Source organism: Hipposideros armiger, unplaced genomic scaffold, assembly GCF_001890085.2.
Source record: "Hipposideros armiger isolate ML-2016 unplaced genomic scaffold, ASM189008v1 scaffold_224, whole genome shotgun sequence".
In the NCBI taxonomy this organism is placed as follows: Eukaryota; Metazoa; Chordata; class Mammalia; order Chiroptera; family Hipposideridae; genus Hipposideros; species Hipposideros armiger.
In genome coordinates, this window is record NW_017731574.1 from 1,769,940 (window position 1) to 1,792,871 (window position 22,932).

Consider the following 22,932-nt stretch of genomic DNA (forward strand, 5'->3'; position numbering starts at 1 on the left):
AATGTGGGCTGTAGAGCCAGCCTGGCTGGATTTGAGTCCTGGCCCCACCAGTTAATGTGGAACCTTGGCTAAGTTTCTCACCTTCTCAGGGCCTCTGATTTCTCATCTGTAAAGGGGATAATAAAGATATCTACCTTATGGGATTGTTGTGAGGATTAAATGAATTAATAGTCAAATATAAAACTGCCAATATTAGACCCTTAAAAAATTGAGATCATTGTAGATTCACATAGTTATAGAAATAATACAGAGAGAGCCCTTGTTTACTTTGCCTCGTTTTCTTTCAGTGGTAGTGTTTTGCAGACCTATAATACATCACAACCAGATACTGACATGGATACAAACCACGAGCCATATTCAGATTGCCCCAGTTTCACTGGTGCTGTGTGTGTGGTTTTATCACACGTCCAGATCCCTGTATCCACTATCACCATGAGGGCCTCTCCTGTTTTTATAATCACACCCACTTCCCCTCTGCAGCATCTTCTCACCCTTGTCCCTAACCCTGGCAACCACTAATCTGTCCTCCATTTCTAAAATTTTGTCATATGAGAATGTCATGTAAGTGGAATCATGTAAATGTAAACTTTTGGGGTTGGCTTTGTTTGCTCAGCTCAATCCCCTCAGATCCATCCGAATAGTTGCCATATCAGTACCTCCCTTTTTGTTGCTGAGCGCTTTTCCATGGTGTGTGTGGACCACAGTTTAACCATTACCTATTGACAGACACCTGGGCTGATCCTAGATGTCAATTTAGAATTTGGCAATTATGAATAAAACTGCTATGAACATTGTTGTGGAGGATATTGGATCATTTTTCGACCTACAAAAATGGCAGTCTCAAATAGCTCAGCCTGGTACCCAGAAGATACTAGGTGCTCTGCTGTGAGTGTTAGTGTTGCCCCTGGATTTAGCTTGTTTGTGTACATCCTCAGGACACATCTCTTGCCATCTCTTGCATTTGTTTGAACTTACTGGAAAAGTATTTATGCATCAGGAAAGCCATAGGTTTGCACTGGTCTCTTAAAACCCAGCTCACACAGCCCTTCATGGCACGAGCACTCTGCCACTTTTCTGTGGGAAGTAGGAAAGGAATCGTCTCAGTCCTGTAGCTCTGTGGGTGTGACCACCATCCTGGTGTAATTGTACTGGTTTTGTCAACCAGTGTATGTGGCGTGCCTGCCCTGCACTGGGCTCCATACTCAGTGGTTTGAATGTGAGTTTACACATTCAGCCTAGTTTCTAGTAATGAGAATTGTTTTTCTACATAAGATTGTGATTGAAAAAGTCATTCTGTTGGTAACAGTGTTTTAAGACCTGTGGGCTAAGGCCAGTGTAGGTAGTAAGACCAAGCTTTAGCTAATTTGGATTCCTGATCATTTAGTACATTTGGAAAGGTGGTAAAGAGAGGGAAAGAAGGGAGACCCGAGAAATGTTCAGTATTTTAAAATCCAGAGTGGAAATAGTTACTCTGAAAGAATGGTGTGTGGGCCAACTAAAGATATCATGACTTTTATTTTTGGTATTGATCGAATTATATCAAGATAGTTTTAAAAAATGCTCATCTTATGCTGATCAGAAACTGTGATTAGCAGTTATAGGTCTTTGATTAATAAGCATGGAAGTGAATTAAATTTAAATATTGTACATAGTTGTATAAGTAAAATCTTCTAAAACTTGGGGTTCCATTAGAAGAGAAAAAGGATAATGCTCTGTGGTGAAAACATTAGTAATTTTGGACTCCCCACCCCCCATTTAATAATAGAGTGTATCTAGGGTCCTTACAATGTTATGATTCTGTGCTTGAGATTGTGCATGCAGGCTTTTCAGAGAGCCTGAGTAAACAGCAACACTGTCGCTCCTCATGTAGCAGAAAGGAAGGCCAGCTTCCAATGTAAATTTTTATGCAAAAATGAGAGGAGGTGGGGTTAATGTGAATATCATATTTCTTGGTAATTTTTTCAAAAGTTTTTTTCTCTACCCTTAATGTGACACCTGCCCAGCTCATTAAAGGAATTGGTGAGATATTAAAGAGTAGAAAGATAAATTTAAAATCTTGCATTGTCCCACCATTCAGAAGTAACTAATGTTAAAGATATTTCCTAATTTTTCTCAAAAAACTCATGTTACTTTTCTTAAATAATACACATGAAACTTTATCAGCACTTGTGATTACCATCTTGCCCATATTGCCAGGCCTGTTGGTGGAAACATCTCCCTGTTACTTTATTTTTTTATTTTTATTATTATTTTAAAATATTTTATTGGGGAATTGGGGGAGGGGAACAGACAAGTTGCTGTCCTTTGTTTCTTCAGTCTAGTTGTGGGGGATGTCACTTCACTGGCCCATGTTGCTATTGTTATCATTTCGCTCTTCCCGGCTAAGGCAGTCGGTTGCCGGCCGTTGGATAGCTGCTCATGGCAGGTCATGGCAGCTCACGCTGGCTGCCAGCCACTCATGGTAGCTCACGGCAGCCCACTGCAGCCCCACTGCAGCCTACGCCGTTCCCGGCGACTCACGGCAGCCCAGCTCCAGGTGGAGCTGTTGTTCACCACCTTAGCTGTAGAGGGCACAGTGTCACTGGCCCCCATATGGGGTCCGAACCGGCAGCACTGCTGCTCAGAGCTCGTGCTCCCAAGCCAACTCTTAACCAGCTGAGCCACTTGGCTGGCCCTCTCCCTGTTACTTTAGATGGATTCTTGGTGAATCTGTGTCCATGACGGTCTCACCCCCAGACATGGATGGGCAGTTGTCCCATCTATTGAATAGTTATTCTTCCTCTCTACTTGTCACCTGCCAGCTATATTAGACACTGACTATTCATATCTTCATATATTTTCACTTTCCCTACTGATCTCTTTATTTCTCGGCTGGGAACTACTGTAGCTATAAGCTGACAGTAAAAAATGTAAACTGGTGAATTTCAGTTTGAAAATGTATCTTGATTACAGCTGTGGTGAAGGTTTTGAATGTGAACAGGTATGCTACATGAAGGTTTTTTATATCTTAGAATATTTCTTCAACATGTATTCCCCAGAAATGGGTTTACTCTGTCAAAAGGTATAAATATTTTAAAGACTCTTAACCTGTACTGTCTTCCAGAAATAATTGAGTCAATTACTATTTCCCCTTAGAATGAAAAGAGCTTCAGCCCAGTATTTAGAAGATACGGATTCTGTTTCCAGCTTGCTTTTAATTCCCTGCATGACCTCATACAACTAAAAACTTATTTTTATCTCACTTAACCTAATTTGGGTTACAGTTTCCTTACTCGTAAACAAGCAGGTGGATTAGAGCACTGGTTCTCTACCTGGATGATTTTGTGTTCAGAGGACTTGAAACATTGTCGACGGACATTCTGGTTGTCACAATATGGGGGGTCGCCCCTGGTATCTAGTGGGTAGAAGCTAGGGTGCTGCTCAACGCACTCCAGTGCCCAGGACAACAGGGAATGATCTGGCCAAAATTACCAGTGATGCTGAGTTTGAGAAACCATGGATTAGAGGAGCCTCAAGCTTTCTTCAAAATTGTAATAGTAGATATTATTAGCTATATTCCTGTTATAGACATTCATTATACACTCTGTATATTGTTCTGCTACTGTCTTTGTAGGAAAATTGAAAAGCTTAATGACATACTACTTGTTTTTCACTTAAATCAAGTTGTGATGACTGGTAGATGCTTTTCCACATTTGTTTTTGATAGTCCTTGAGTTAATGTCAGCTTTGAAAAATCCTACACAGAGGAGTATAAGGGCAGAAAAATCTTTCTCCATCTTTGCAAAACACACACATCTGTAAGCACAGGTCAGGAAACCACTGTTGAGCACAGATCCTGGGACTTCTGCTTCATAAAAGCACCATGTCCTGAGAACCTTCTCCCTGTGTCCTGTGTGCGTGTGTGATTCCCTGATTCTGCACTTTCAGTGTGTTTGAAGATGTAAGAGAGCCTGATGTTTGGATGGGATTGGAAAAATGGGTGTGAATGGTATTCCCCCCCCCCCCCCCATTAATACTTGTTTATTTTGTTCTTAAAGATCTCAAAGCTCTCCTGGGAGACTATACAGTTTTATTCTGTCAGTTTTCTTCATAATACTGTAGTATAATTTTTCCCTTTCTTACTGGCAGTGTTATTGTGTTCATACGGCAAGGCTACAATGGTTACTTGATTTATTTGATTTCTTGTATATAGGAAGTTTGAGAGGCTTCTAAATAAAATCTAGTTTTTATAGTTATTTTGCAAGATTATGTATTTTGTGATTTGCTTTTTTTGATATTAAACTTTGGATCTGCTTTCAAACTGTTGACACAGCTACATTTTAATGTAAAAATATATGATGAATGAAAACAAAGATTTTAGTTGTCTCTGTACCCTTAAATTCCTAATTGTGAATGATAGAATTAAATTATTTCAGTTAATCACAAAATGGAAGCGTGACCAGTTGTACAATTTAGGGACCAGGGGTCAGCCTGGCTTTCGTGTGGGGTGTGGCCCTTGCTTGGTGTTTCTCTCCACTCCCTGTCAGGTCAGCAGAGGGGACGAAAAGCACACAGCCTCTGTGACGGAGTTTTGGAAGACTCTAGCTAGTATATCATGTGAGCTACAGGGGTTATTATGGTATAAATATGAAAACCAGCTCCCCATGCTCTGTGCTCCAGCCATCTCTGCTTTACCAGCATTGTTGAAACTCCTGGGTACGCTTCCCAGTTGGTGTCCAAACATCCCGCCACCATTATTTTGAATTTTATATTTCATAATGATTTGCTTCTCATTGACGGTTTGCTGTATACATAGTAAATCAAATATATTGTGTCATGTTCTTTTGAAAGACAAGTATATTCACTATATCCCTCCAAGACCTTTTTTTCCATTCATTGTTGTGTTTTTTGAGATTTTGTTATGTTGATATGTATAGTTTTAGTTTAATAATTAGTAAAGAGACCGTTTATATGTGGACTGTCTCTGTAGGGAATGAATTGGAGGGAGGCAGCCTGTTGACGTGCTCCTCTGCTCTGTGAGCCCTGGCACCATGTACTCACCACAGTATCCAGCCACCCCTGAACAATATTTCTTCATCCCATTTACAAAATGTGCAGGCCCCCCTGGGTTGCCCTAATCTTCTTGCTTCTCCTGATTTGTGTTGGGAGGTACTCAAACATAGGATGCTAGAATCACATTTCTGAACTGGAGTCATGTGAAGAACATTGGTCTGAACTATGGTCCTTTGTCTTTGAGAAGAAATCTTAAGTAGACTGAGGAAGAGATTGAGCAGTGTGAGGTAGATAGATATGGAGTGGGCAGGAATGTCCTGCTGAGAGGCACCAGTGAGCACAGAGAGAATGTGGGTAGTGCTAAGGTGAGGGACCCCCAGGTAGAGGCCTTACAGAGTAGGGGGAAGTAGAGGTGGAGGTGGAGGCAGGGTATAGGGGGCTATGGGAGGCGGAGAGAGGTGGGCCATCGGGTTTTTAATAAGCTAAAGGGAGAGTTTGGATTTTATTCTTGAGTGTGAGCTGAAGTCTGCAGAAGATGCAAACTGCATAACTTTGGCAGTTTTAATAATTGTGAGATTTCTATCAAACTCCACGTAAGGAGAAAACCTTAGTCCCGAGGCCTCATCTCTGGGGAGAATGACAGGCCTTCCTGCGTGTTGTTCTTTCCTCAACCTGGTCTTTCCCGGCACCGCTTTCCAGGAAAAAGTACGGAGAACAGAGATTTCCATTTGGATAGTGCCCTGAAACAAATAACCAGGCGTGAGCCTCTTTCCTGGGCTTGACTCTCCCTTTATAACCCCAAATCAGACAAACATATTCAACACTTTTTGCTTGTCTGGAGTTAAGTGAAATGAAGGAAGGTTGCAGTAGAATGGAGAAAGACAAATTGTAAACAGAGCTGAAGTAGAAATTGTTATTTACCTGAGCTAATTTTAACTTTACTCTCTTGTTTCAGAATATACACAGCACTGCTCTGGACACGCCTCTGTTGGATTTAATATACAGCCCTCATCAACATTGACTTTCAGCTATGGAATCGGTAAATATTTTACTGCATTGCCTCTCATCAATTTGTGTTTATTTTTATTGGTTTGTAAAAAGGAGTATCAAAATCATGCTTCAGTCTTCAAGTTGGTTTTCTTGGGCTTGATAGTTTTGGTTATGTGTTTTGAATTTTGTTCCGGATTTCACTTAGATGTGGGTGTTTCAGAGTGGTGGTCGGTAATGAGCTGTGTGGGGTTAATTAATAAACAGCGTCTCTGGTGTCCCAGTGAGGAATTCTGCAGAAAAATTACACAGGTTTGGTAGCTGGGCCACTGAAGGAAGTTGCTTCTTCTCAACTTCCTTTATCTTATTTGCTTCATCCCCAAGTAGTCTGGAGATCACGGGGACACTGTGCTCACTTGCTGTGTTTGTGTTGTGCTCTCTGCATCTTGCATTAATACTTGCATAAAGGAGAGTTTCTCTAGGCTGAGAATTGTCACTCCTCCTCTGGGGAAGCAGTGAGGCCTGGCTCTGTGGTGTGTGTCTGGGCAGTGAGGAGCTGCTGGGTAGTCTTGATAGCTACTCCCTGGAAGTTTGAGGCCAACGTGTGTGGTCGATGGGTAAGGAATGGGATTTTTTGCTAGGTTGCCCTGACTCCTTGCCTCCTCCTGTGTATTACTGGCAAATTTTTTGATAGGAGGCACAGCTGTTTCCTTAAAGACTCTGGTTTAAGGTCTGACTGATCATCTGTTGCTCCAGGACAAAGCCCTTCCTTGGGAGATGCATTGCATTGGCATACACTTTATTTCCTCTGATAGGTGGATTGATAACAATTAGAAAGGAAACTCTTGGCTTATTTTAGTTTTTCATACCTTGGCCAAGTATTAGTGTTTTAAAGCAAACAGTCCAAACGTGTATTATCTATTTTGTGTTGTTCCTAGCAGACATGAAGGAAACCTTTCCTGATAACTTTCTTGATGTGTCTTCTTAATCCAACAGAACCTGTCCTTTATCTCAGCCATCATTGGATCAGGCCCCTTTGAAATGCACCTGGTTGGTCTTGTTGACTTGACTGAAGTATTTTCTTGGAATGGGGATAAGGTTTGATGGAAAAGAGATCTGAGGTGTCTCTGTCAGTAGGCCTAGACTTGTTTTCTCTAAATCTGCAGGATGATTAATAGTTAGGAAGAAACCAGCCTGGCCATTAGAGGTGTTGGTGAACAAGTGGGATGGTGGTAGGCTTTGTGGCACCCTGGGTGTGCATGTGGACTCAGCTTTGTTGTCATAGGTAGTGGGGCTGCCATTGAGAGACTAGGTCCAGGAGAGACCCACGCCTGGAGACGGAGCTCTGCTTTTTTTGGGGGGGAACTGTACTATTGGTCTTCATTTATAACAAGGAAAAATGAAATGCTGCTTAAGTTAGGTTCTTAATAAGTATTTGGTGATTCCTGATGAAAAGAAAACAGTTATCAGCAACTGTTTGCTGGCATTCTTGTGTTGGTGGCCCAGTTGGTCTGGTGAATTGAGAGCAATGGATGTGTTAATGTTTAAAAGGCTTTCTGACATTTGAAGGATTGGCTTTTTTGACCATACCGCAGTAATAATTCAAGGTTTCTAATACCATTTATCATTTTAATTAACCATAAATATTCAGTTAATAGTGATTATAATAGTCTTTAAAAAAAATCTACAGTGTTTGGATTGAATAAAGATACAGATTCTTATTAATGTGAGGTGCTGTTTGTGACTGCCCAGCAGATAGGTCTCCTCCTGGGTCAGTGGCCTGAATGTATGAGAACAGGGGCCAGAGCAGGGCTGCAGCAGTGTAAGCAGCTTATTGAGGTCTACCCTCCATTATCTTTCCTGGCATCAAAAGGTAGAATTTTAAAAATAGAATTATTTTGTAGGCTCTCTACTAATTTTTCATTGTTATTATTCACTATTTCTAATTTTCATTTTGACCACCTAGGATAGAATGTGAGCCATTTAGATCAGATTAAAATTACTTTTTCTGAGAGATGGGCTTGTTAAATAAAGCTCCTTTAGTGTTTACTGCTGTGCGCTCATCTCCCACCTGCGTATCATTTAGGGTCCCAGTTTGGGTGGATTCTGAGTTGGTCCTGCCCTGAATTATTTCAGGTGTGGCTGTGTTTACAGGGATCTAGCTCTTTGACCTTGGGCCCATGTCTTCAATCCTGTGAGCCATGGTTCCTCTCCTGTGAAGGTGGCAATGGTGATACCTAACTTTTAGGTTTCTTTAGAGATTAAGTGACACTGTTTATGGAAATGGAACGCCATGAAAATAAAAGCTCTAAACTAATTAGATTTAGATTTTTTTTTTTACACCTTTCTAAAGCATAACACTCTAGTTTCAGCAGACAGCTTGTGTAATTCTCACTTTGTTAACATCTTTCTTGGTAAAGCAGAAGGATCAAGGCCTTTCCAGAGAAGTGATGTGATTGAAATGGCTTTTGATGGCACACATTCCACCAGGTTTAGATGAGTGTATAGGTCGAGAGGGAGGGCGGGCACCCTGGCGGCTGATGAGAATTGTTTTCCAGCACTTACCAACCTCCTAGGTGGCACATGAATGTTACATTCACACTTACTGTGAATCAGGATTTTTGAATTATGTTTCCCAAAACAATATGGTTTCTGAAAGTGGCATGTTATAATTATAAAGACAGTCTTGTTTATACGAATGGAGGCTTCCATTTATATAAATATTTAATGGTTTATATTTTTAATTGAACACCTATGTTTAAAATACAAAAGTGATCACTTGTTGACTTGCTGAAATGTTGAACTTGCACGGCACGCAGAAGTGTGATGTGCATAGCCTCTTGGTGTTTTTGGATGCCATGCTGAGCCAGTGCACTCTGAGCAGGCTGTGCTTACTGTAGAGAGGTGAGCACCGTTGTTGCTCAGCCCTGCCTCCCTGAGAGCTTAGTGGACTGGAAGTCTTGTTAGCAATAGAACCAGGTCCCCTTCTGGCTGCTGTTCACATGCTGATAACATGGGGTGGGGCGTACATGTAGAGTCCTGCTTGAGCAGCAGGGCTGGAGGGGGCGGGGAGTGCTGGAGGGGGGTCCTGTCCTTGGCCCCCCTCCTGACAGAGAATACCTTGCCATCTGGTACTGAGGCAGAGAGAGATGTTCTTCCTAGGCAGATCTCTCTGCTCCCGCTTGTATGGTAGGACTGGTGATTCTTCCTGACCCTGTCACCACCCTGGTGCCTTCCTGGTCAGGGCACATGTGGTTGCTGTGGCCTATGCAGTGGGCAGGGTTGGATTTGCACGTTGTAAGGAATGTGTACTAGTATGTCCTAATGCTAATTCACTTGCCTTTTTAACAAAGAGGTTTTTTTTTTAAATTTAAAAACAGATAAAATACACTCTACTTAATTTTCAAAGACATTTTCAAAGAAATATGCATAACTAATTATGCCAGTATAATTTACTGAATTTTTTAGTATAATGAATTTTTATTGTAATTTTAGGGTTCTGGGGAATATTCTTTGGCTAGGTTCCTTTAAACTACATATAAAGTACAGAATGTTAGGTATCATTTAAATTAGATTTTATTAAATGCATATTTTTTTGTTAATATAAAAGTTGGCAGTTGCATTCAGACACTCCTCCCCAGAAGCTCTTGCTCCCCCAGTTCAGCCCTTGTTGATTAGTAGAACTTGAGTCCTCTTATTCCAAGATATCTGAATTGCTGGAGTGTTCACGTGCCGGGGAGAGGGTTTGGAAAGTAGGCAGGTTAGAGCAGAAGGGGAGCCACGTCCCAGCAGTGGTGTCTGTGCAAGTGCTGTGAGCTCTGGCTGTTTGGCTCTGTTCTTGTCCTCCATATATTTCTAGCTGGAATGGGCCTCTGGGCTCTGTGACCCCAACTGCATGGGGAAGGAAGGCATGTAAAGATACACCTGCTTGGGACTGAGAAGGATTTGTGGGCTGTTTGTAATCCCTCATTTATTGGCTATAATATCGCTGTTATTTTCCTTCCATTGTTAACTACAGGGATTCTCATGGAGCCAGTGTTTATTTTATATTTTAATACCATCAAATTTTAAAGCTGGCTAAAGGGATTTCCGCCATGTTTTGTATTTGAGCGTGAAGAGATTTGCCTGTATCCTGTCTTAGAGTAGATGCTCCTCTCCGTAAGTTCTGTTAAAACTGAGCTGAACTTAGCTGCTGGAACAAACCTGAGAACCACCACATTCCCTTTCTGTGGTGCCTTGCTGAATGTAACTCAGGGAGGGAGGGCTCTGTGCAGCTTAATTTTGCTACAGCATGTTCCGTGTGCAACCCTCTTGATCTTGGTGGGAGGAAGAAGGCGACAGGAGGGGGCTGTGTGACATTGTGGCTGTGTCTGGGAATCCGCCGGCTAGAACAGTCACGAGTCGCATTCGTGATGGTCCTGCTGAGTATTGTAGTCTCTTCTCCACTCTAGAATTGGTACCTTGATTGTTATTTGTATTGCCTGTTGGGAGAAAGGATTTAAGATATTCTTAGTGTCAAAAAAAGGGTGGTGGTGGGCTTTTGAGTGTGCCCTATTTGGAATGCTAGGATGTTCTGTTTGGTCCAGCCAAACCTGCCTGCACCGTCTCTTAGTTGCCCCTGAGGTTCCCTGCAGCTGTGTTAGGGATATGAAAGATGGAACTGAGTGCTGACCAGGGTAGCAAGTTTGAAAGGAAAGAGAGCAGAACATTGGTCCAGTCCCTGGGCCTGTGATAGTACCAGCAAGTGCCAGAGGTTGGGGAGGGCAGGGTCTGCACGGTGTGGCCCAGGATGTGGCATATCATTGGCTGCATTGCCAGCATGACATGGAATTCTGAGCTTTGGGCCAGGCGACTACTACCCTTGCCGCCCTTCCTTTGCATCTCGCTCTAAGGAAACCAAGTGTGGAGTCTGAGTGACCAGAACATGTTGACTTTGGCAGTGGGAACTGCCAGGTGTTGGCTCGTGGCTTGACCTAGTATGTAAGGCTCTGCTTAGAAACACACATGCACGTGTGCACACACAAATTTTCTTTCTCGCCACTGACCGCTCGGTGTTTTCCTTCATAACTCCCCCAACCCCTGCCCCTTTCTGTTTAAGCTCAGAGTCCCTGCCCTAGGCCAGAGTTGAAGCTCCTGTGGGCTTAGTGGGCTCTTTGCCTGAGCAAGAATAGAAAAGGAGGGAAATAAGGGGTTCTTTGGAAATCAAATGACACTTTTTTTGGTTTTTTTTGAAGCTTTAGACTTTGTTGACCTTTTGTTAATGGATAGTTTGTTTATTGGGGGAAAAACCCCCGACCCTCGTCTACCTCTGAGGAAGGTAGCAGCCGCTGTTTGGATCTTGGGGTATTTTTGCCTGGAAGAAGGGCAAGGGCAGAGCCAGAGGGGTGACTTGAGGGCAGTGTTTTCCCTTAGTGCCGGGTCTCTCTGGGAGCAGATGCTCAGTTGATGGTGGCCTCAGCTGGGCAGGGCATCTTGCATCTGGTGTGTTGGCCTAGATTCATTCCCACCACCACCACACCATCTTTTTTTTTTCTCTTGAATTGTACTTTTATTTTTTAAAAATTACTTATTTTTTGCAGTTACAATTGACATTCAATATTATTTTATGTTAGTTTCAGGTGTACAGCATAGTGGTTAGACATTTATATAATTTATGCAGTGAACCCCCTTGATTAGTCCATACATAGTTGTTACAACATTACTGACTATGCTGTATTTTACATCCCCGTGACTATTTTGTAACTACCAATTTGTATTTCTTCATCCCTTCACCTTTTTCACCCAGCTCCCCAACCCCTCTCCCTTCCACCACCATTTTTTATGAATCTTCTCCTCTGTCCATTTTCTCCATCTTCTGGATGAGGTCAGCCTCTGTTTAAAATTTATTCTTGTTCATTTTTTTGTTAATGGGAACCAGAGTTCTAAAGATTTCACCCTAGTGGCTGACCAGATGCCACCTTTGGAGACAGATTACCTCATTAGAATGTCATGTGATGCTTGGGTGACTGTACCCACACAATTGAATTTCATGATTTGCCTCTCTTATGTTAAATTCTGCCCTGTTGCTGAATAGGAAACAATGTTATAAAGTTAGATTGAAATTGAGAATTGAGCCGAAAGATGCCAATTTAGATGTGACCCAATTTTATTTAACCCTACAAAAATCCTAGGATATTTTAGCATGGTAATACCATATTTTAAACTTCAGTGTTATAATCAAAACTTTCATTAACATAAAAACCAATTTTTCTGTTCTTTTGAAAAGTTTACTGTCTTACTCACCTTTACCCCGCACCCTTTACCCCCATTAATTTTCATGCTGGCAGTGGGCAGAGTAGTGACTTAACAGAGGATCTGTAGAAACACTGGCTATATAGCATCTGGAGAGAGAATGGAGACAAAATGTTTATAGGTGGGTCTCTAACAGAGTTGTTTGTGAATTGGGTGCTGGAGCTTGTGGAATTTGGACTTTATTGCAGCCCAGAGACTGGTCTAGCTATCATCTCAGAGACAGACTTTGGGCCTTTGAGTCCTGGGAAGATAGACCATGGGGGGACAAAGGTTTACCATCCAGTCTGAGGTGGCACAGCTGGAGAAACCCTATTTTGAGCATTTTTTTTTAAATAGGAAAAGCTGTAATTAGGTGTGTAGAACTCATCTAACCTCCTTAAAGTAAAACTCTACTTTTAAAAACATCCCTTTTCTTTGTGTTTGAGGCTCTTCTCTTTAAGTTGCCTTACCTGCCCTTCAGGCCATCTCTCTGGTATTCTTCACCAGGTGACTGCCAGGTTCTCCTAGGTTTCTTTCTGCTCAAAGAGTCTTTCCTTGGGATCGCCTCACTGGAGGCTAGGTGGTTGAGGCTTTTGTGTTTCTCATAACTCTCCTGTGCTCACCCACCCTTGGGGAGGACTCCCACTCAAGAACTGCCTATTGATTTGTATCTTCGCGTTAAATTTTAAGGTCTATGAGAGAGGCACGCACTTTACCAGACACCTTCATTTATGTCCTTCCTCTTTTCACCTACAGAACCCAAGAAAACAGATTGCATTTTCCACATTTTTATTATATGAGTACCTTACTTTAAAAAATACCGTATTGCTAAAAATGCTAACCAGCATCTGAGCCTTCAATGAGTTGTAGTCTGTTTGCTGGTGGAGGGTCTTGCCTCAATGTTGATGGCTGCTGACAGATATCAGGGTGGTGGTTGCTGAAGGCTGGGGTGGCTGTGACAGTTTCTTAAAATAAGACATCCGTGAAGTTTGCCACATGGATCGACTCTTCTTCTCTTGAATGATATCTTTGTTGCATAGATGCTCTTTGACAGCATTTTACCCAGAGGTAAAATGGAAATGCTTTCCAGTTGGAGTCAGTTCTCTCAAACCCTGCTGCTGCTTTATCAACTAGGTTTACATAATACTCTAAATCCTTTGTTGTCATTGCAACAGTCTTCACAGCAAAGGTAACATCAAAGATCACAGATCACCATGACAAATATAATAACAATTAAAATGTTTGAAACATTGCAAGAATTACCAAAATGTGACACAGGGACATGAACAGATGCTGAAAAATGGCACTGATAGACTTACTTGATGCAAGGTTGCCACAAGCCTTCAGCTTGTAAAAAAATGCAACACCTGCGAAGTGCAATAAAATGAAGTATGCTTGGAGAAGAAGCCTCTGTCAACTGCTCTTGGGTTCATAGTGAAGCCTGTTTTGTAAAGGCCTCGTCATACCTGCCATCCTTTTCCTTCTTTGTTGTCCAGGGAGCTAGTTCCTGATCTTGGCCTTTTCTGCCCAGCCAGGCTGCTTACCTACATAGTTGACCTTTTTACACTTTTTTTCTTGTCTCTGTTTATACCGCAGCCTGAGACTTAAGTAAACTTGGAAGGGTTGCTGCAGTGGTGGTTTGTTTCATTTACATAATGCAGTCCATGTCCTGAGGGCACAGTCTTGTCTAGCCTTACTCTGGAGCCTGCTGCCCCAGGAGAAGCCCAGAGGTGGTCGAAAGGAATTGGAAGGCAGCAGCTGGTGTGAGGTTTCCCAGCTGGTAACTTACTCAGTGTTGGTTTGCTGACTGTGTATACCAGTACTCTTCAAACAGTGCAGCAGCTTCAGAGTCCTTCCAGCTGTGGCCACGGCCTCTTCCCTTTCCTCATCTGTGGTCACACGTGTGCCAGTGGCTCCCTGTCCCCGATTGACTTTATAGAGGGTGGGGGCAGCACTACCGCTTGCACCTGCAGCTAAGGAATGACAGCCGTGATTTCCCACAGAGCCATCGGCATCCTCATTCTTGACCTGATAATTTATCAGTGTGAGCCTTTTTTCCCCCAAGTTAAGTGGAAGGTGGAGTTTTATTTATGAACAAAGGAATTGATTTCTTTGCTCTGATGTGTTGTCCAGTGGCCCTGACACTGATGAGGTGGGTGCTTTTGCCCTGGGGTTGGGGCAGAGACCAGTGGGAAACCCACTGAACTGGTCAGCTCTGCTGGGCTTCCTGAACTTCATTCTTGTTCCCTTTCTTGAAACTTTTGTGACCACATCATCTCCTATCAATTAGTCTTCTCCCATCTGCTCTTTTTGGTTCTTTGCTTATGTGCTGACATTTCTCAGGGTTCCCTTTGAGGCCCTTTCCTTTCAGACTGCATTCTGTTCTCTCTGGGCTGCTGTTTTCTGAGTCCCCCACCTCTGTCTGTATTCTGTTGCCTCCTGGAGGGCATCCGCCTCTTGATGTAGTGCACCAGTGGAGCACATTTTGTTCTGTGTCCTCCATTGCTTGATGGTAGCAGCGCTGGTGAGCTCCGGAGAGACACTTGGGTCTAGCTTTTTAAAAGAAGCGTTGGCCCTTATTCCTTCGGTCCGGCAGATGCCATGTCTAGTGAGCTCTGCATCTGCTTTCCTGCCCCTGTGCTGACCGTTGTTTCCCATTCCTCCAAGACCCTGAGCACGAAGGGTTCATCTGTCTTCCTCACCGCAGTTGTCCTGTTTCCTGGCTTATGGTGGCACCTTCACCCTTCGTGAGCTTCTGGTTTTCCTCTAGGATTGTCTACAAGCCCAGAAGCACATTGGAGTTTTTGTAACTAGGCTCACGCTCCCCCTGTGGGGAGTGATGATGAGGCTATGCTCTCTGGTGGTATGAAGCGTGTGCCCCTGTCACTGTGTATAGCCTGGGAACATTTCTGTGCTTTGGTTTGAGTTGTGGGCATAAAATGTGTCTGACTGTCATGCGCATGCTCAACCCAGAGTAACTGGGTCTCACGGCCTTCCAGATCACAGCACTAACCCCTTGCTATGTTTTTATAATTAAGAAACAGAAAATAAAGTGTTAACTGGATTGAGGTCCTTGGTGATTTTCTGGCTGAAGTTTTGCTGGAGAACAGTTGAGATTCACTGTTATGCATCATATAAGTTGGTGAGTGCTGGGAGAACACGTGAGGAGTTTGAACCCTAAGTGTCAGAGGGGTCTGAGTAAGTCCCCGGGACACTTTGGAGTTCCAGTAGCACGTTTCCTATGTGGCGCTATAAGTGCACACCTAGCCTTGAACACAGTCAAGTCTGTCCTCAGGAAGCAGGCTGGAAAAGTTACTTCATGTAGGGAGGCTCCTGTAAATAGCCTTTGGGCAAATGTGTACAACAAAATACTTTATTTTCTCTTCCTTTTATCACCCAAGTAGGGCATCTATTATAAGCTAGGGAAAATTACTTGAGAGCGCAGATTCTGGGGGGAAAACTACTCTGAAACTCATTTAGAAATAACCATAGAAAAATACTAAAGGAGAGAAGGTTTGTTAGGTTTTTCCTCCCCTTTGCCGCAGGAGGTTAATCTGGTGGGTGGTTGTGCAGGAGAATGTGTGATAGTGGCCTTGAGCCATGGTCTTGACTATGACCCTGGGGTGGGGTACAGACAGGAGAAACTATTAGATGTTTCTTTTTGGAAGTCTGATTTCAGTTTTACTTAAGACAACAAATTGCATTTATGGTGGTCTGTGGTTACCCCTCTCTTGCTAACAGGTTCACATTACCCACTCCAGAGAAGAGAATGTCAACCAGAAGTCAGCAGTGTATTTACATGGTGGCCTCTGGCTGGGGAACATTTTGAAAACCAAATTGCCATGCGGCTATATGAAGTCTTGGATCCTCAGAACAGCCCTGTGAGGTCGGGAGAGGAGAGCATGGGATTGGCCTCCGAACTCTTAAAAACACATCCCTCTGGGGTGCAGTATCCAGTAATGATCAATGTCTCACATTCAGCGTTCAGAATAGTGACTGTATCTGTGTCTTCTCCTGGGAGGGGCCTCAGGGCTGTATTGGCTTTAGGATGGAGCGTTGGCATCTTGTAGGGCAACTCTTCATTGTCTTCTGTTTTGCCCCAGACCCTTTAAACGGATGCTACATTTTTTGAAGGATACTAGAACAAAATAACACTTTATGGCTATTAATCCTTTAAAGTCAGAGGAAAGTTTTACATGGGAGCCATAATGGTTTTCTCCATTTTTAAGTGTTTCAGTGAAGGCAGTGTTTTCCTTGCCTTTGGCTCCCTTCCCACAGTTCCATTTTCTTTAGTTACGGAGGTTGGTATTCTCAGAGGCTTTTGCTCAGGATTCAGTGCCTGGGCGGAGGCGTCTGAGGAGAACTCACTAGGCCCCTGGCTCCCTCACTCCAGCCTCCAGGGGTTGTTGGCAGCCTTCCACCTGAGAGGCATGTACGGCACTGTGTGTAGACTGTTGACTTCTAAGAGAACTCCTTTCCTTAAATAAACTTGTCCCCTCAGTAATGCCTGGCTCACAGCTTACTGAGTTTGCTCTGAGAGCTGTCCCTTGTTTTGAGTTCTAGTCGCACTTGTGCCATGCTTTGGCTCCTGCGCTGTCTGTTCATTATCTTAAAGTTGGGCTCCTGTCTGTGCCCTGTGACACAGACATGTTCCAGACCCCTCCCGGAGAGGCTGCCTGGTGTCTGTATGCTTTTTAAGCCTCCATCACTGCCTAATCCTGTTTGAACATGTGTTAAGTCACTATCTGTGGGTTTCCTGGGGTTGCCATTACAGAGCCCTTGGCCTCAGTTTACCTATGAACTTCGGTTTATTGGCTTCTCCCAAGCTGGCTCCCCCAAACAGCACAGACACTCCAGGAAGTGAGGCTGGCAGCGATATGGTCTCAGACTTGGTTTAGACAGACAGGCTCTGAGTTCTTGTAGAGTCACACCAAGACCAGCCAGGAGTGAGGCCACACAGTGATTGTTTTAGGACCTCTTTGTGAGTGGCCTGAGTTGGCACATGTCAGATGTTTCATGTCCATGTCCTGCATTTCAGGCCCCGAGAATTGTGGACTCTACCTGTCAGTCAGGAATGTCTTTGAAGTGTTTTACCTGAAAAGCTGAGGAACATTTCACATTGTGTAGTTCATAGTATCCCTGTGTATATTGATATGAAGGCTCCATTTCAGATTACTCACTGTCCGAGTCATCTGGATAACCCCCTGGGGCAGTGCCCAGTTAGAGACCATGGGGTTGAGGCCTCAGGGCTCCCTCTCCAAACATGATTCAGAGGCAAGAGAAGATTCAATCGAAAGGTTAGTGAGGATGGTGCTTTGCATTTCTGTTTTATGCCTCTAGCATGTTTTCTGCCTCCCCCCACCCCCCATTACTTCAGAAAGTGTCACCTTCTCCAAAGAACCATGAAGTAACCCCTTTTCTCGTATCACTTTATTCCTTTTGCATCCTCTTCCCCTGTAATCTCAGTTCTTGAGGCCCATTTCGGTCATGCTCTTGCTTGGGACCTTCAGAGTTCACTAAATCTGTTTGTTCCAAATTGTTGTCAATTTAAGACAAATCAAAACTAATTTTTTGGTTATTGTTGGGTGGTTGGGGGTGGATAGAGGCTGGGGTAGAAGCAGGATTTGGGGTTAGGGAATAGAACTACTACCAACAGTGGGTTCTGTCTGTGCTCTGCCACAATTCTCAGTGAAATCAGTTCAGACATCTGCCCAGCAATTTAAAGAAGCATTCAATTTCAGGTAGTTTATTGTGGCTTGCTAAGGTTAAGGGTATATGGTTAGAAATTAATATCAGTAAGGTAACCCCCATTTTTTTCTACCAAGAGCTGGTTAAAATAAAGTGTAGGCATCCAAACATAATGGCCATACCCTTGCTTGCTTTTGTTGAAAGGGCAGTTCTTTTGTGCAGTAAGCTAGAGAAATCTTATCTTTATTTTAAGAGTTATGCTAGCCAATGTCTTTTAGAAAACTTACGGTTTCCTATCATTGAAGTAGTTTATGCACATTGAACAAAACTTAAAGTGTATCAGTTTGCCATGGGTGCTATAATAAAGTCCTACGCACTGGGCGGTTTAAACAGCAGAAATTTCTTCTCCCACAGCCCTGGAGACAAGAAGGCTGAGACTAAGGTTTCAGCAGGGCTGGTTCCTTCTGGGGTTGTGACGGAGAATCTGTTCAGGCCTCTCTCCCAGCTCCTGCTGGTTTGCTGGCAATCTTTGATGCTCCTTGGCTTGTAGAAGCACCATTCCATCTCTGCCTCCGTCTACGCATGGTGTCCTCCGTGTGTGTGTGTGTGTGTGCGTGTGTGTGTGTGTGTGTGTGTGTGTGTGTGTCCAAATTTCCCCCTTTCTTAAGGAAGCATGTCATATTGGGTTAGGACCCACCCTAAGGATCTCCTTGTGACTACATCTATTTCCAAGTAAGGCCACATTATGAGATATTTTGGGGTTAGGATCCTAACATATATTTTTGGGGGACACAGTTTAGTAACAGTATATAAAGTTAAATATAAAGAAAAAACTAAAAATCATGTGTAATCTCACCACTCAAAGATAAACATCTAAATTAAAATTTTTCAGTGTTACACACTTTTCGCAAAATAGGGATCACATTGAACATAGTTTCATATTATGCATTTTAAAATTTAGCATTAATTTTCCATGACATTAATCTTCAAAATGTGACTTTTAATGGCTTTGTAATCTAGAGAGAAATTTATAATGTGCCTGATAAAATTTTAATTTTTGCATTTTCTGGAGAATGGACTTTGTCCCTTGCACCTTGGTTTCCTTTTCACCTTAGTGGGGTATGAAAGGCCTGAGTGCAGTTAGCAGGTGCTTTATGAGGTTGGGCAGAGGTCACATGAGCTTGTCTGTGAACCTGATGAGGTCAGAGACTGCGTGAAAAGCAGGTCTGGAGGTTGGAGGGGCTTCATGAGGTGGGGTACCTGGACAGCTGGGGTGGGGGACCAGGTACAAGTGTTGGCTTGGCTGTTCAGGCCTGGGAAGGGATTACCTTTGTTATGTAAATCAGGCATTCTGTTCCTTGGGGCCCTCTCCCAGGGACCTCAGTTCTCCCTGGGAACTGATCCAGTACTGTGAGCGTGTCCTGCTGCACATTTTGTTTTTCTGGCAGGAGGATCACTTTTTTTTTTTTTAAACAGACTTTATGTTTTTTACAGCAGTTCTAGGGTCAGCAAAATTAAGCAAAAGAAAAAGAGATTTCTCATATACATCCCCCCTCTCAAAGCCTCCCCATTACCAGCATTCCTCATCAGAGTGGTACATGTTTTTACAATCGACGATGAACCTATATTGACACATCATCATCGCCCAAAGTCCACAGTTTACATTAAGGTTCACTCTTGTGCTGTGTTGTGCCCCAGTTACGAGAACCCTGGACTGTGACAGGAGGACATTGCTCAGGAATGAATGATGCGGCTCTTTTCAGGGAACACCTGAAACACCTTGTATAGAAACCATTCCCACAACGTTTAAACACTGCAGAGTTGGTGATGGGAGAGAGGAAGAAAAGACAGCTTTAGGCTGTAGACTCTCTGGGGTCTCTGAGGGGTCCATGCTCCTAGTCTAGAGGAATCCTCGCTGGGATTCCTTGGGAAATATACGCCTCTGTATCCAGCCAGTTTCCTTTTGTCCACACCACTTAATTTTTCTTTCAGAGACTAGTAATTCTTAACCTGGGTTTAGAATAGTTAGTGTATTGGGGTCGTTAGCTATTTCAAAATGTCATTGGATTCTCCAAACAATTTAATTTTATTCACTAACTCAAAACTTCCAGGGCCTCATGGCCCTTTCTGGTCATTTTTGAGAGTAAGTTCTGTACACTGATTCAGCCTCGGGATTGCTGCTTAGCTCCACCCCCCATCTTGTCCAAGGCAGGATCCCATCCAGCAGAGTACCCATCCAGGTGAGAAGGAATGTGTCCTGGGCTGGTAGCCAGCTTGGGATGACTAGGAACCAGTGCATTCAGCCTGTCCTGCAACCTTCCCCTCTAGGCCTTCATTCTCGTCTGTAAATTGGGAGACACCTGCAGTACGTGATTCTGGGTTCTTTTCACCTTGACATTTAGAGGATAGTACTGGATCTGGGTCTGTAAAAGGACACTGTAAAATTTGAAATAGCATGCCTTATTTTTGCCGAGCAAAAGGGACAAAGTCCCAGTTATGCCTCAGCCCAAGGCAAATGGGCCTCTTGCATACCCCATTCCTATCCCCATCCCCTTAGCCAACCGGACATGCTCTACTGGTTTTCACACATGCTCAGTTAGAGATGGCTGCATGTCATCTTCCTATAGAACAGCGGTTCTTAACCTATGGGTCGCGACCCCATTGGGGGTCGAACGACCCTTTCACAGGGGTCGCCTAAGACCATCGGAAAACAAAAAGATATTTACATTACGATTCATAACTGTAGCAAAATTACAATTATAGAGTAGCAACGAAAATAATTTTATGGTTGGGGTCACCACAACATGAGGAACTGTATTAAGGGGTCGTGGCATTAGGAAGGTTGAGAACCGCTGTGAAGGAGCATGAACAGCAGAAAGGTCCATCTGGTGGGGCTAGGCCCACCTCCGTGCTCCTGACATGGAACAACGCCATGCTGAGTGTCTGGAGTCACCCCAGGGAGACAGAAAGCCGACACTTCTTTGGGAGAAATACTCAGGTTTTGTATACGTATATCTTTTCTTTCTGTTCATCCATTTGACACTGTTTACGGTGGGATTCATGGAGTGGGACACATAAATGAAAGCGTCTTGTCATGGGTGAGTTCTTGGGGAGGTCTGCAGTGGAAGTGGGGCCTGGACTGGCAGTATCCCCTTGTGCACCCTTTGGTCCTGGGCCCTGTCCTTACACTTTTTCATCTCAGGAACTCTTCATGTTGTAAACATGGAGGAGTCCAAAGAACTTTTATCTACATAGGTGTATCTGTTGATAAAGTGTTTATTTGTTAATTCCATTTAAAAGTAGGAATAATAAACCCATTGTATATTAATCTAAATAACACATTTTTACTAAAAGTAACTATTCCAAAACAAAAAATTGGTAATTGTCATATATTGCTTTGGTTAATATATACAATGAAAATATGTAGTTGGAGTAGGGAAGGATATTTGAACAGCTTCTTGACATAATTTTGGAGGTTTTCTTTGATATGACAGCAAAACTGGACAAATGGTCGTGTGGTGCAAGGTCAATGGCAGCCTGGAACCTCCATCAAGTCATGGGCTGTTCCTAGCTGCATTCAAACCCACTGGTCTTCCTTGCACTCTTACACTATCTTTTCCCTGTGTTTGGTTAGCTGAGTTATTTAGATCTCCCAGATGCTGATGTACTTACTTTACTATACAGTTACTTTTGTTTCTGCTGCTTTTGTTTCTCTTCTCTCATCAGAAGAGCCTTTAAGTTACCAGAACCTATCTGCTCACAGTGGGGAGTTTTCCAGAATTCTAAAATTTGACTGAACGTTGGAATTTTAGCATTGGCAATAAATTAGGTCAGATGTTTTCCTTGAACTGGTAGTCTCGTTTTGTTTATTTTCCAGAAATGATCTGCTAAATACCCATGTTTGAATAACTGGGGTTTGTACATCAGTGATTCTTTCACAGAAAAATGGTGTTCCCTGAAAACGTGCTTTTGCTGGAGAGAACTATTTTATTTGGTACACAGCAGAAATGCTTCATGCATACCTCTCATTTGTCATAGGATATGAAAAAGACAAGTAGAAAGGCTTAAGAGTTAATGAAATTAATTATTGCTTCATCATGGAGGTTCTTAAGCAAATTGGACGATCACCTTTGCGTCACCCATGCACATATCACCCTAGCTAAAAAGGCAGTGTAATTGTGAAAATGTTCCAAAAGGGGTGCAAGGATCCCCAAGGGTACTTGGACAACACTTTGTAAATAGCTGTACTAAGAGAAAATGTAGCTGAACAAATCAAGTCAGTCTAGAGTCTTACCGATGACTAAAATATTTTACAGCCCAGGAGAACCTGATTGTGTCTGTTCCCTCCCCCCAGCACATCTAGCTCATATATTTGTGTGCATTTTCAAAAGGGACCCTTGGTAGTGAGCACCCCTCCTGTAGTTCTCATGGACATGTAAAAGTGGGTCTGTATGTCTGTCCTGGGTATGGACTCAACACATCTTCGATTGTGTGTGGCTCACTAGCTGTTTGCCCTTCCTTTGATCTTGTTTTTGGTTGATACCAGTAGCAAGTAGACAGCCCCACAGTGCAGGCAGTGTTCCTGAGTGATAGCCTGCTTTTAGGGGCATGGCCTCTGCTCCCTGGGTAGGTTGCTGGGCGAGGTCCAGCCCATTCCTCTGGCATCAAACAGCCCCTCCCTGGGGCTCAGCCAGTTTACTTGTATAATTCTTCCTTTTAAGAAGCTACCTCAAGATTGAACATGCATTTCATTTTTTTAAGACCCTGATTCTCTTGGATTATTTCAGTTATGTTGCCTCTCTTGGGTCACTTTAATATTGTCTTGTAGGTGAGCCTGGTCACATGATTTAAAAATTTGTCTTTTTCCAGATTTTACAGATCTTTTAAGATGACCTAGATTGCAGTAGCTTAAAATACATCATTATGTATATGCTAGTTTGGAGAACTTTTCAAATTTGTGGAGTTCTGTATACTCAACTTTTATTAGTTTTTTAA

General features: G+C 43.1%; 1 protein-coding gene across 5 annotated transcripts in view; it reads left to right on the plus strand.

Annotated features, from left to right (window-relative positions):
• Positions 1–22,932, plus strand: part of ANKRD11 (ankyrin repeat domain 11) — a 223,199-nt gene that overhangs the window by 73,936 nt on the left and 126,331 nt on the right. For all 5 annotated transcript variants that reach the window (XM_019654488.1, XM_019654491.1, XM_019654489.1 and 2 more), the window contains exon 2: positions 5,948–6,031. The gene's annotated coding sequence lies outside the window, so the exon portion shown is untranslated. The remainder of the gene's footprint in view (positions 1–5,947; positions 6,032–22,932) is intronic.